Raw genomic sequence first — 13,455 nt, 5'->3', positions numbered from 1 at the left:
CCTCATCTATAGGTTTATGATTTATAAAAGTAAACTGTTTACACAGCCAGTTGCCAGCTAACACTCTCCACATTTGTGGACTCCTAGATGAGTGGTTCTCTTGCTTCACTGAGATGAAAAGACCCCAACAGAGTAAAGCAGTGATATACATTTCAAAAGATGTATCAAGAAGCATTAAGTGAAGAGAGAATAGAATGTTGAATAAGGCCTACTTCATCTCCCTATGCTAAGATGAAATCCCTATAATTTTCTTCTAACAAGACCACCTTGGATCCTAGCTCTGATTGATGCCAATATAATCATTATGACATAGAAAACACAAAGGGAATTTCAGTTTAACCAACTCTGTATTATTGAGACGCAACTTATGATATATCTATTACAGTATTTCAGAAGAGAAAGTCAAGACTGATGATAGATCTAAAGGTGACTTTTAGTAGAGTACAAGTCAATCTGGAGATAATTACAATGTGTTTTCTATTGAATATCAATATGTTGTCAATGTTGGAAAAATTATGTCACAATGAAATATATTTTAGGAAACTCTTAAAAATTAACATTATCCTTTATCACCCTTATTATTTATATTAATGTTATAGTGTAGGGTATGGGATTATTGATAGGATAGCAAGTAAAATTAGGGATTACCATAACTATTGAAAAGACAGAGCAAGGTTTCCTGTGTTCATCGAGAAAGAGAAGCAACTGATAAATGACTAAAAGATAGCTTATCTTTCAATATAAATAATCTGAGTTCAAGGAATTATTTGCCCCTCTCCTTTCAATTTTTATTAAAGTAGCAAAAGAAACAGAAAAGTAAGAGTGAACCTGTATCTGCACTAGAAACTAAAACTGCAAACACATAAAGAAGTGATTTCAACAACATCAAAAACAAAACAAAACAAAACAAAAAAACCCTGTGGTTCCAAATCTAGGTGATAAACAGTCATTGAAGAGTTTCATAACAATACAGTAGAATTTGGGGTGTATATTATTTTGTTTATTTGTTTTCTTTAGTTTTGTACTTCTCATTTATTTTGATGAACAGACAACTTTGAGAATGGCTAGTATGAGAGAACTCTGATTGTGGGAGAAGTCAATTCCACTGCAATTAGCAATATAAAAAGTGATTAATTAAAAATGTAATCCCGGAAAAAAATTATCTAGCTTTCATAACATGGAGTCATTTGGGATATTGGAAGAAAAGATACATAGGGTACTTGCAGGTGGAAAAGCAAAACTTATTCCCTGGGCAGTTTTATAAAGAGAACCTAGTGCTAATGTCAACAAAACAGTTATCCCTTGAGGCACATGTTTTACCTCCTTCTTAAATTTAATGTGATTGGCAAATAAGGCTTATTTTGGCTGATTAATAAGGAGATAGTCATATCTGAGAATGGTAGCACATCACTAAGATTACTAGGTCTCCACAACAAATACAGAAATTAAATATTGATAGACATTCAAGCTTGTTGCTTCTCTTTCTTCATTATTTCTACACACCCTAGGTCTTTAAATTTTAATTATTAAACTGTAATAACTTTTTCTATGTTCTTCATCTGTCCTAAAAGATTTTGGACAAGAATCCATAAAATTGCTAGCAGAGCCTGCTGAATCAATATTGGACAAAAACAGATTTTCAACTCACCCCAACATACTCTCTTCCCAAAGTCTGTGATATATAAAGTGATCAAGTAGTTTAGAAAAGAATCACCAACTTAAAAAAATCAAAACAAGATCCTCCAGATAAACAATTACTGAAAGAGAAAATTTAGCATCTAGAATGCCTCTTCCCAATAAGATGGAAAACAATGTAAAATCCACCCAGCTGAGATCAGTAGGTTAGTTTGAAATTAAACTCATATTTGTCACATTTTAAATGTCAGAGGCATTAAATAGCAAGCTGAATAATGCAGAAAACTAAATCAGTGTGTCAAGACCCTTGAAGAGTTCTTAGAGAACTCAAAGGAATACAAAATGTTATACAAGAAAAGATGAGATAAAAGACTGAAAGAATAACCTTCCATCCATTAGTTCAATATATATATATATATATACCAAAAAAAAAATTAATTCACAAGAGTAAAGTGAAAAGACATTCAGAATCCTATCAGGTACAAGGTATTATTCCAGCAATAGGTATGTGAAAAGTTCTGATCTCACCAATATACAATTCATCCATGTACCAAAAAAGCATCTATTCACCCTAAATCTATCAAAATAATTTAAAAAAAAACAAAACACTTCACTGGTCTTTCTGCTTTAGAGTGAGGTATGCTAAAACTGATGAAAGGACAAAAGAAAATAATTGGCAGAAGGACAACTTTCCCACTTGAAATTTCAGAAGACTGTGAGGACAGATCTGGAAGTTTTAGTATATTCTAAGAATACCTCTATTCTCATTGAGGGAGAACAGTTAGGGGAAAAATATCAATGTTTAAAGATTTTAGTCAAATTTGCTGAGTAAATAAAACATTTTGTTTTTTAATTAAAATATTACATTATCATTAATTTTTACCTAATATTTATTTAGTGTTTACGCACGTGAAAATGCATTAATCCCTTAGATCATAGCATTGAACAAGACATATCTGTTACTTTGGGGGGTGAGGTGGGAAGCTTACAATCTTGTAAATTGTACAAACAGGTAAATAAATTATTATGCCATTTAATATCTGTGTAGCCTTGATTAGGTTGCTTAACTTTTCTATGTTATTTCCTCGTTCATAATTGAGGTAATTTAACTTCAAACTGTGATGTTTGGCTATTGTCAATTTAGCATCATTACTGCGTCTTTCCAAGGTCTCTTTGTTATTTCCCAAAAGCCCTTTCCCCATATGTTTCCACGTTAGGGTTTGCCAACAAAAGACACCTGTGTGAGCTTTAGAAGACAAAAAAGCAGGAGAAACCATTATTCTCTGGAGGCAGCCACAGCCAGACAAACGAGCAGATTTCTTTGCATCTTTTCAAAGATCACAGGAGAACTACCTGCTTGGCCGTTGCCCACAAAGGCAATTAGTGAGTTTCTCATAGACCCTTTAGCACTGCAGCAGTTTCCAAGACAGTTCTTGGAAGCTTTTGGCTGAGATTTCTGGTAGCTTTTCTGAAATTTTTTGCTGGATTCCTTGCCCTTCAGAGGCAGCTTCCTAGACCTTTGTCTTCACAGTTCTATTTCTGTAAGCCTTCATTTCCTACATTAACTCTTTCATAACTGCGAAACTTAAAGCAGCTTTTGGTTGATGTTAGATCTTAGACTGTATGGTTTTGGTGACAGGAGTGAGGTTGATTTGCCAACTCCTGGCACGTATGTGTGCTATCAAAGCATCTGGGTATTTGAAACTTTCTGCTTACAAGTCCAATCAGTGTGATTGCAGACCAGCATGTTATTAGCCACACACCAGATGTGAGGGGCTATCCAGACTTATTCTGGCAAGGAGAACAGATTTGGAAGAATAACTATGGTTGGAAACAACATGAAATAGTTCATGATAACTCATGAATATTCTGCAAGATCCCACTGTCTTCACTGTCCAAACAGCCGGTTCAACAAAGGTACAATAGGACTCTTCACCCCTTCATCTTTAACAAATTTCAAGATGGCTCTGAACTTGCTCCAGACATAAATCCACAAGAAACAACAGCAAACAGGGTGCCATGATCTCCTTAATCAGACAAAGCAAAAAGCCAATGAGTGTCCCTAATGATATGGTGATATGTTAACTCTCTAACCAAGAATTTAAAATAGCAATTTTAAGGAAACTCAGTGATCTCCAAGATAAGAGAGAAAAGCAATTCAGAAATTTATCAGAGAAACTTAACAAAGAGATTAAAATATTTAAAAAAAACATAATTTTTGGAACTGACATATACATTGATGAAAGAAATTAAAGAAGACACAAATAAGTGAAAAGACATTACCCCAACCCTGCACCACCAATCCACTATTTTAAAAATACTTGACTCTTTTGTTGGAATATCAGTCTCTTGTTTTCTCCTGTAATGGACATGGCTACATTGTGGTTTCTGGGTTATTTTGTCCACATAAAATGAGTTGGAAAATATTCCAGTGTTCAAGTCACCTATATATTTTTGACAGAGTTAGAATCAGACTGATAATAGTTCTTTCAGTTTTTTTTGAAGAGTTCATTAGCAGAGGCATATGTGGATGGGTCATTTTGTGAGAAGTAGCTTTCCGTTGTTTGCGAAAAATATAAATTATTTTTTAACAATATAATGCTATGCAAATATCTTCTTTTTCTTTGGCAATTTATTCCTTTCAAGGATTTTGTCTGTCACATCATTGGTTAACTTAATTAGCATAAATGTATTAATATTATTCTTCTTTTATACATCTAGTATTTATAGAATTACAATTCATGTTGTCATTCATATACCTGCTATTGGAAATTTATATTTTGTCTTAATTGTTTTTCTGTGTTGTTTTCACTTTGTATCAGTCTAGCTAGAGATTTATTAAATGTATTAATCATTCCAAAGAATCAATACTTTTGTTTCTTTATGTCTATTTCATTTACTTTATCTTAACTATTGTTCCACATAAAACTCAGTCTTTTGTATTCAGTTTTATTCTTTCTGTGTGTCCATATATAGTTTCTGCTTGTAATTCTATAAGTTCACTAATATTTTATTTTACAGTATATTATCCATTAATTTCCTCAAGTGAGTTTTTACATTTAGAGACTTTTATCAGTTTTATCTCAATCACCTATTTCTATCCAAATAGCAAATTCTCATAATTATTGAAACTTTATAATTATTTAAGCATATACTCTCACATTGTTTCTATTCTTAAAGTTTACTCAGTTGATTATTTTATATCTGAGATTTCATGTAAATAGCAAAGCTAAATTGCTAATAGTTTTAGCAGTATTATAAATTTATCTGGATTGAATCTATAGAGCTAAAGATTTGACAAAAATTATAATATTTTCTTCCACATATATGGCATATCTATTTATTCTAATTACATTAGAATGTATTAGAATGTATTCTAATTACATTAGAATGTATTCTAATTACATTTTTTCTCTCTATTAGTATGGAAGTAACATATATAGTCTTATAAATGTTTACCACTAATAGATATGTTTGGCCTTATTCAAGAACATGAACAGACTAACTCTGTTTACCATCTTATAGGCCTATAAGCTGCTCGTTGCTATTTTATTTTCACATTGCACAAGATGTTAATAGTGCTACTTCATGCAGTCAATATTTAATTAGATTTGCACACATATTTATTCTTTTATAAAATTTCTTCTTCATTTTTTTGTATCTCTAATTCTCTCTCAGGATATATATATATATATATATATATATACACACACACACATATTTTTTTATATATACACACATATCATATGTATAAATTCCTTTAGTGTTATTCAACTAATGGTAATTTATCTTATATTTTGTTCATATATACAATTGCTTTTCTAAAATACATATTTTTATATATAGTTTTAATTTTGGAATGCTATGTGTTACTCGTATAAGTTTCTATGTTAGCAATTTTTTATTCAACCTGATTTAAATAATTTTTAAATTATTCTGTATTCTACCAATTTATTATTAATGTTAAGAATTCATTTTATTTATTTGTTTTCCCTTGAAGTAGTTATCATTTTTTTGAATTATTTTAAGATTTTTGTTTGTTATTCAATAATTTTATTATGATATTTCTAGGTATGGATTTCTTTTATATATCCTGCTTGAATTTTACATAACACTGTTGCTCTGTGGTTTGGCATATTACTTTTTCTAAAAAGTACACACTATTATTTATATATTTTAATATTGTTTTTCTTCCCTCTCCTTTTGCATCTCCAATTATTTATGTCCTAGACAGATAAATCTTTAAGTCTTTCATATGAATTTTCTCTTTTTGTCTTTCTATGCTTCATTCTGGACATTTTTTTTCCTCCTTGACCTATCTTTCTGAAACTCAGTTATTTCTTTAGCTTTAGCGGGCCTATGTTTGCAAATATTTTTGCACAAATAATTTAAGACTTAAGAAAATTTTATTTTTCTTCAGATTGGTTTTATATTTACTTCCATCAGAAGATAACAACACTCAATACAGTTTCCGAAAGTACGTTTTATCAAAATTGACCTATTTCTTACTTCACCCTTTTACCTAGGCAGGAGCACACATAGCAATGTGTTTACCTAAGGGCTATCACTCCTTAGTGATTCATGGGCTCTTGTGTTTCCCTTCTAATCCCAACAGTCTCAAGATTGTTACTCAATCTCTCTTTCTTTCAATTGCCTTTCACAATTGGAAAATGCTCTCAGAAAATTGTAGTCCATTTCCCTGAGCCTCTGACCTTCCTTGAATCCTGGACCAATAATTCTTGACTATCTTATAATCTCTCTGAAATTTCCAAATGGTTATCTCTATGATACTTCCAAAATGTCAATTTTTGTATGTATGGTACAGTTTTTTCCAGTTTTCCACGGGGAGAGATTCATTTTGAAATATCTATTATACTATTTCCAAAAGTCAGTCTCTTTATCTTAATAAGTAATAGGTAATGTTACTTACATTGATGTTGATTTTAAAATGTGAATTTTGCTATTAATAGGAGAATCATCAATAGAGAAAGAAAATAGATTGAAATTACCAGAAAACCTGGCCATTTTTCAAAGCTATTTGGGTGAGAATAGATATCCATGAATGTATGAGGCTCCTTGGGAAGAGGCTGAGGATGGGGAATGACTTAGACATGGGAATGATTAGGGTGGTGATATCCATTTTATACAGCTATGAAAAAAAGATGACATCAAAATGGTTCAATAAAATTGGTCACATCAAAATATTTTCTTTACAGTTTTTCTGTCTGTTAGAATTTCAAAAGATTAATAGATATCACCCTTTCTTCTCTGCCTAAGAAGTAATTATAAACAGACATAGGAATAAAGTAGAATATAATATCATCTATGCTTTTGAGCATATTAGCTAATAATTATCCCTGCATTAAACAGTCAATGACTGAGCTAAACAATTTAAGTTTTCTTTCTATGGGTATTAGCCCTATAAAATTTAAAAATGAAGTCATAAGGAATGTAAAATTTCTCCATTTAAACTGAATATTTTAAAAAATGAAAAAAAGATCAATTTCCATTTTTCAAACTCTCTAATCATGTAACTCACAGCTGGATAAAGCAAATGTCAGGGTGGAAATAAGCTGTTAGTACTAATCTAGTGAGATTGTCAACATGGAAATATGAGAAGTAAGGTTAATTGTTTTCTCCCTTAACATCTGTTATAACTATTTTTTCAAAAAAGATTGTATTTAGTCTGTCTCCACTACTAGATTGTAAATTCTTTGAAGATTGGAGTAATTTCAAAAAAAATGAGCATCTCACTTCACAAATTATTTAATACTTAATAGGATTGAGTAATGTTTGTTGGAATATGGAAAGAAGAAAGGTCAGGGCATATTCAGGAAGAAAAGAAGAATACAAGACATTTAATTGCACAATATATAAATTTTTGTAAATGCTTAAGAGAGACTGTTGAACAACACAGAAAGAAAACCTTGGCCTCATGTAAATCACTCTCACTTAATACAATATAGATACAAAAAAGTAAACAAGTAAAAAATTTACTTACTGTAGGCCGGGCGCTGTGGCTCACGCCTGTAATCCTAGCTCTTGGGAGGCCGAGGCGGGCAAGGTCAGGAGTTCGAAACCAGCCTGAGCAAGAGCGAGACCCCGTCTCTACTATAAATAGAAAGAAATTAATTGGCCAACTGATATATATATAAAAAATTAGCCGGGCATGGTGGCACATGCCTGTAGTCCCAGCTACCCGGGAGGCTGAGGCAGAAGGATCACTCGAGCCCAGGAGTTTGAGGTTGCTGTGAGCTAGGCTGACGCCACGGCACTCACTCTAGCCTGGGCAACATAGTGAGACTCTGTCTCAAAAAAAAAAAAAAAAAAAAAATTACTTACTGTATACCATAATCTATTTTGAAATTCCCTCTTATCCTCAGCTATGCATTTACTCTGTGATATTATTAATAATGTTGTTAATATAGTCATTTATTGGACTATTGCTCAGGTGTGGTCTTTATGGTAGGTATTTTTGGTGGCAAGAAACAAGTGTACACTCATATTACCTTAAAAAATTTCAACCTAAACTCATGATGGTAGTTCTGGTGTTAATACATGGATGCTTTAAACTCTTTCTATCTCACTCTCTAATTAGCCCCCTCTCTCTCTCATTGTGTCTGCCAGCATGATTTCCAGCAATGCACTGCTAATCCGCTCATCCTCTTCATCTTACTTGGCTTGCTCATCATTTTGGGCCAGGCCACATATCTGACCACTAGATAGTTCTTCTTAGGTTAAGTATATTCTAGGGGCCCAATTAAACCAGGATCATGTGGGTTTTGTATTACTATGGCATAACTATTGTCTAAATATTTAAAGTAATTTTTATGGAACAAACTAATGGGACTAAGGACTTAAACATTTATTAGACAACAGATAGTCTGAGCTTTCAAGTGTAAAAAAGCATAGAGGAAAGGAATCAATAATGCAATGCAATAAAAATTTAAACAGTTGTTAGGAATTAAAATGCAAATGTAAGAAGAATCCTAAGGATATTTTACATATTTGGAACCTGAATAATAGAAAGGCCAGTAAAATATTAGTATAGAGAAAGCAAGTTGTTTCAGATAGCTTCAAATAGTTGAAAGAATTTAAAGGATCTTTCCAAATGTACTGATTAGTGAAATTAAAATTGAAATGTTCTATACTAAATACTAGATAAGCTTAAGGGTAAAGTTGTTCCTAATTGAAAAACTTGCCCTAAGAGAAATGTAACACTTAATTAAGGAGAACAAAAGCAGCACAAAATCCTTCATATTTTCAGAAAACTATGAAGAAAGGTTAATATGCTTAAAAATTAGACTAAAGAAAAAAAATTAACGTATAGGGACTACTCTGCTCATATTCCTTTATTACAAAAATGTAATGAAACAACATATAGGTTTAGAGCAAATGACTTAAAAACTGATACATATCAAAATACAGTTATTTTGTTTGTTTTTATTGTTATTCATAAATGATTAGTAAAAATGCAGGCTATTTGATTTTGCTATGTCAGTTGTTTCTGATGATTTCATTAAATAATTGATAATTATTAAGATCAATTTATAATTCCATATATTGCATTTTATTTTACAAGTTATTTTAGTACATCTTCAAAAGTGTTCAAATGAAATAAATCATGGTAAAAAGTGGTCATAGATCTTTACTAGGTAAAAGTAAATTTGAGAAAAAAAATGAAAAAACATAAAGATCATCTAATAAATGCAACCTAGATATTCAATTTTCAAAAGATTCTATATTTAAATTATATTCTTTATTATAAATAAGTGTATTTATTTTATTTATTTATTTATTTTATTTTATTTTTTTTTTTTTGAGACAGAATCTCACTTTGTTGCCCAGGCTAGAGTGAGTGTCCTGGCGTCAGCCTAGCTCCCAGCAACCTCAAACTCCTGGGCTCAAGTGATCCTACTGTCTCAGCTTCCCGAGTAGCTGGGACTACAGGCATGCACCACCATGCCCGGCTAATTTTTTCTATACATATATTAGTTGGCCAATTAATTTTTTTCTACATATAGTAGAGTACAGGGTCTCGCTCTTGCTCAGGCTGCTTTCAAGCTCCTGACCTTGAGCAATCCACCCACCTCTGCCTTCCAGAGTGCTAGGATTATAGGCGTGAGCCATCGCGCCCAGCAATAAGTATATTTAAATTTGAAATCAATATACTGCAGTAGCTCAAAATTATTCAGTTCTTAACATTGCAATTAATTATGAAGAAAACATCAAGGACATAAAAAAGCTTCACCATGCATGATAATAATGTCCAGGAGCACACTACAGACAAAAATAATATAATAATATCAGTCAACACTTTAATTTTTTTTTTAATTTGGAAGTTTCCTAGTGCTTAAATATATAAATGTGCTAAAATGTTGCTAGAAATTAATGCTAGTATTATGCTTGATGAAAATTCTCTATATTAAAGCTGTTCTTTCAGAACAGTAAATAGTTTAGCCTCTGAAAATTATTCTCAGACTAGCATACAGAAAACTATTATCAGTATTATGAATAGAGAGAGGTATTTAACAAATTAAAAGTTTGAGAGAGTACATTTTAATGCTCTACTTTTAATTTTTTTTGCTTGTTTGGTGTCTGATTGTGTTCATATTTCTTTTCAAGTATGTAATAAGTATCTAATGCTTCTGGATTCTCTAAGAGTTTACATGAAGTGTCAGAGTCTTACAAGAAAGACAAAATTAATTTTTAAAAAAACCTCTAGCATAAAAATTTAAAATGTATTCTTCAGGGTTAGGGAGCCCAAGTGATATAATTGATGCAGATTATGTTTTACTTGAAAAAATTCTTATTTGTTTAAAAATTAATATATGTTATTTTATCCAATCTTTCAAAAATGGATCACAGACTGGCTTTCTCAAAGGAGACCATGAAACTTTGAACTTTTAACGAAACTATGATCATAAAATTCAATGTGCTAAATGTTTCTTTGCTTAAGATTCTATAAATATTCATGAGCTATTGTACATATAACTATTCGACAAGAATGTTCACATTTGAATAGACTAACAAAATACTTGTTTCTTTATACTCAAAACATGAATAATCTTATACAATGAAGTATTTTTTTAACATAAGTAATGTCAGTTATAAATTCCCATATCTTCAAGGTAAATTATATTCTTTATTATAGCTAAATTTTAAATTTTAATAAAAGAAAATCGTGAAAGGCTGTTAAGAGAACATATTTCATACTATTATGTATCTTAAAAAATTATTTTTACTTGGACTATGCTACAGAGTTAATTTTCTCTTTATTCAAAGAAGAAATAAGCATTAAGAAGAAAATTGCTTCATTGCATTGTGAATAATAGCTGTCATATAAATATAAATTTTCATCTCTCTCATTTGTAAAAATGATTGTTTGTGACATAATATGCAGTATTAAAATACAAGCAACTAAAATAATAGCAATTATTTTAATTCCCAGAGTTCAGCTTGTCTCTCAGAATATTCTAATGTTAAATAAATCCATGTGCCTAGGCCAAATTCCAGTATGTTGATAGAGAATACTAGAATTAAAGTTTTAGCACACACAAAATTTATATATATATACAAAGTATTTTATTATATATATATATGTATATATATACACACACAAGTAAATTGCGGTGCAACTTCTAGAATCCAGGTGTTGGCAGAATTTCTGAAATTCAGACATTAGCAGAAAAGTTTTTCCCATTTTTAGAAATCTACGATTTTATTTTTATTTACCGTTGTACACAAATGGTATAACATTACCTCTCCTACCCATGTTACAATTAAGTGCGTCTTCATAACCAAGATACAAATCAATACACCGAAGAAATAATGGACTGTCAAGTGAATGGATAGACATGGGAATGGGCTTGGGTACAATAAGTTAAAATTAACAGGGAATGTTTAATATAGTAAAGGACTAGTGCTTATAGTTACATTTTATTGATAAAATACTGTTTTTGACACTTATCCTGTATAAGTATTGCTATTTTTATTTTTACTTTTACTCTCATTGGCCTTTATATATCCTCTGCTTGAATCCCAGCTTAATGAACTGCCTAGCTGTGTAATGAAACTGAAGTTTTTTAAAACTAAAAGAAATATTATAATGATATATTTATCAGGCACTTTTAAATTCATGATAACAATTATAAAATATTAATATAATATAATTGCTACATTGAGTAATATGGGTGCTAGAATTTTGCCAAAACCTGAGGCTGATCTGAGAAGCATTTTAATTTCATGAGCAATGGCTGCACAGAAATTGTGATGTCCTTTGGCCTTAATTTGGGACTCCTGACGTGTGGCATAGTCACTGATGTCACTAACAGGGACATAAGAGACCTGGTTAGAAATTCTAGCAAAATATAACATCAGGGATTGCCAAGCTGCAGCTAAGAAGTAATGTCGCAGTAACTCACAGAAACAGAGGGCAGAGTTGCTAAAGGGTAGATTGTTGGGTATATTGCATAATTAGACTTTTTGCACTTGAACAAGTGGCTTCAATATTTGCTATTTAGATGCAATTTTGTTCACAAATGATAGGTCATTTGGCAGTCTGCTCTCACTGGCATTATGCTACACTCTTTTTTTGGTTATATTCTTTTTCTAACTCATAGATACAGCAATGTTTATATTCTATTTAGTGCTACATTTCAATGAATAAAATATTGCCTGGCACATAATAGGTTCTAAATATGTTATCTAAATATGTTAGATAGATACATTAATGAATGAATGAAGTGATGTGGAACACAAGCTGTCTTTTCCTCACTGTAATTTTCACACTACATCTCTAATCTATAGATTAAGAATTAATTTTGATAATGTATTTATATTAAGTCCATAAAAACATGATACATGCCTAAAATTTATTTTCTGGTAGTAGTAACAACAGTAGTGTAGTCGTAGTAACAGCATTATAATAATAGTGTGCTAGTGGTAATTTTAGAAGTCTTCCTGAAGGTGAGAAAAGGACAGCTGACATTATTAGTTGCTAGTGTTTCAGATAATAGTAATTTATTAAATTTAAGTTATAGCAAAGTTACTTCCTAGTGCGTCTATACAGTGGTCCCCAACCCTTTTTGGCACCTGGAATCGGTTTCATGGAAGACAATTTTTCCATGGAAAGTGGGTGGCAGAGCTCTGCTGCCTAGTCCCTAACTGGCCGTGGACTGGTACCAGTCCATGCCTGGATATTGGGGACCCAGATCCTATGTGTTATGATGCTTCTGAAACAGAATTTATTGAGGGTTTTATTTTTTATTATTATTTTTTGTAATGAAGATCTTTAAACAGACTATTTATAAAATAAATTTAGCATCTTTACAACTTTATCAAGGAGCCCTTCCTGTTCAGCAAACATAAGGACACCATGTAGAATAAGAAATTAGGAGTCACACCCCAATATCTATTTTTTTAATTTTTAGACAATTTTAAGGTATAATTGATATGAAAAAAAACTGCACATATTTAATGTATATAATGAGATGAGTTTGAACATATGCACCTTTGTGCTGGACCATCTTCACAATCAAGGTCATAAACATATCCTTCACCTCCAGAAGTTTCCTTGTTCCCCTTTGTTTTGTTTCATTTTGGTTTTGTTTAGATCTATTTGTGTTTAACATGAAATCTACCTTATTAACAATTTTTCTTAGTGCACAAAATAGTATTGTTACCTATAGATACGTCTCTAGAATTTATTCATCTTGCATAATTAAAATTTTATAAATTAGAATACTTAATGTTAAAATGTGCATACTACCCAGGCAATCTACAGATTCAATGCAATCCCTATAAGAAGCTCAGTGGCAT

Source organism: Microcebus murinus, chromosome 23 (genome assembly GCF_040939455.1).
Source record: "Microcebus murinus isolate Inina chromosome 23, M.murinus_Inina_mat1.0, whole genome shotgun sequence".
Taxonomy (NCBI): Eukaryota; Metazoa; Chordata; class Mammalia; order Primates; family Cheirogaleidae; genus Microcebus; species Microcebus murinus.
Note: the sequence above shows the minus strand (reverse complement) of the source record.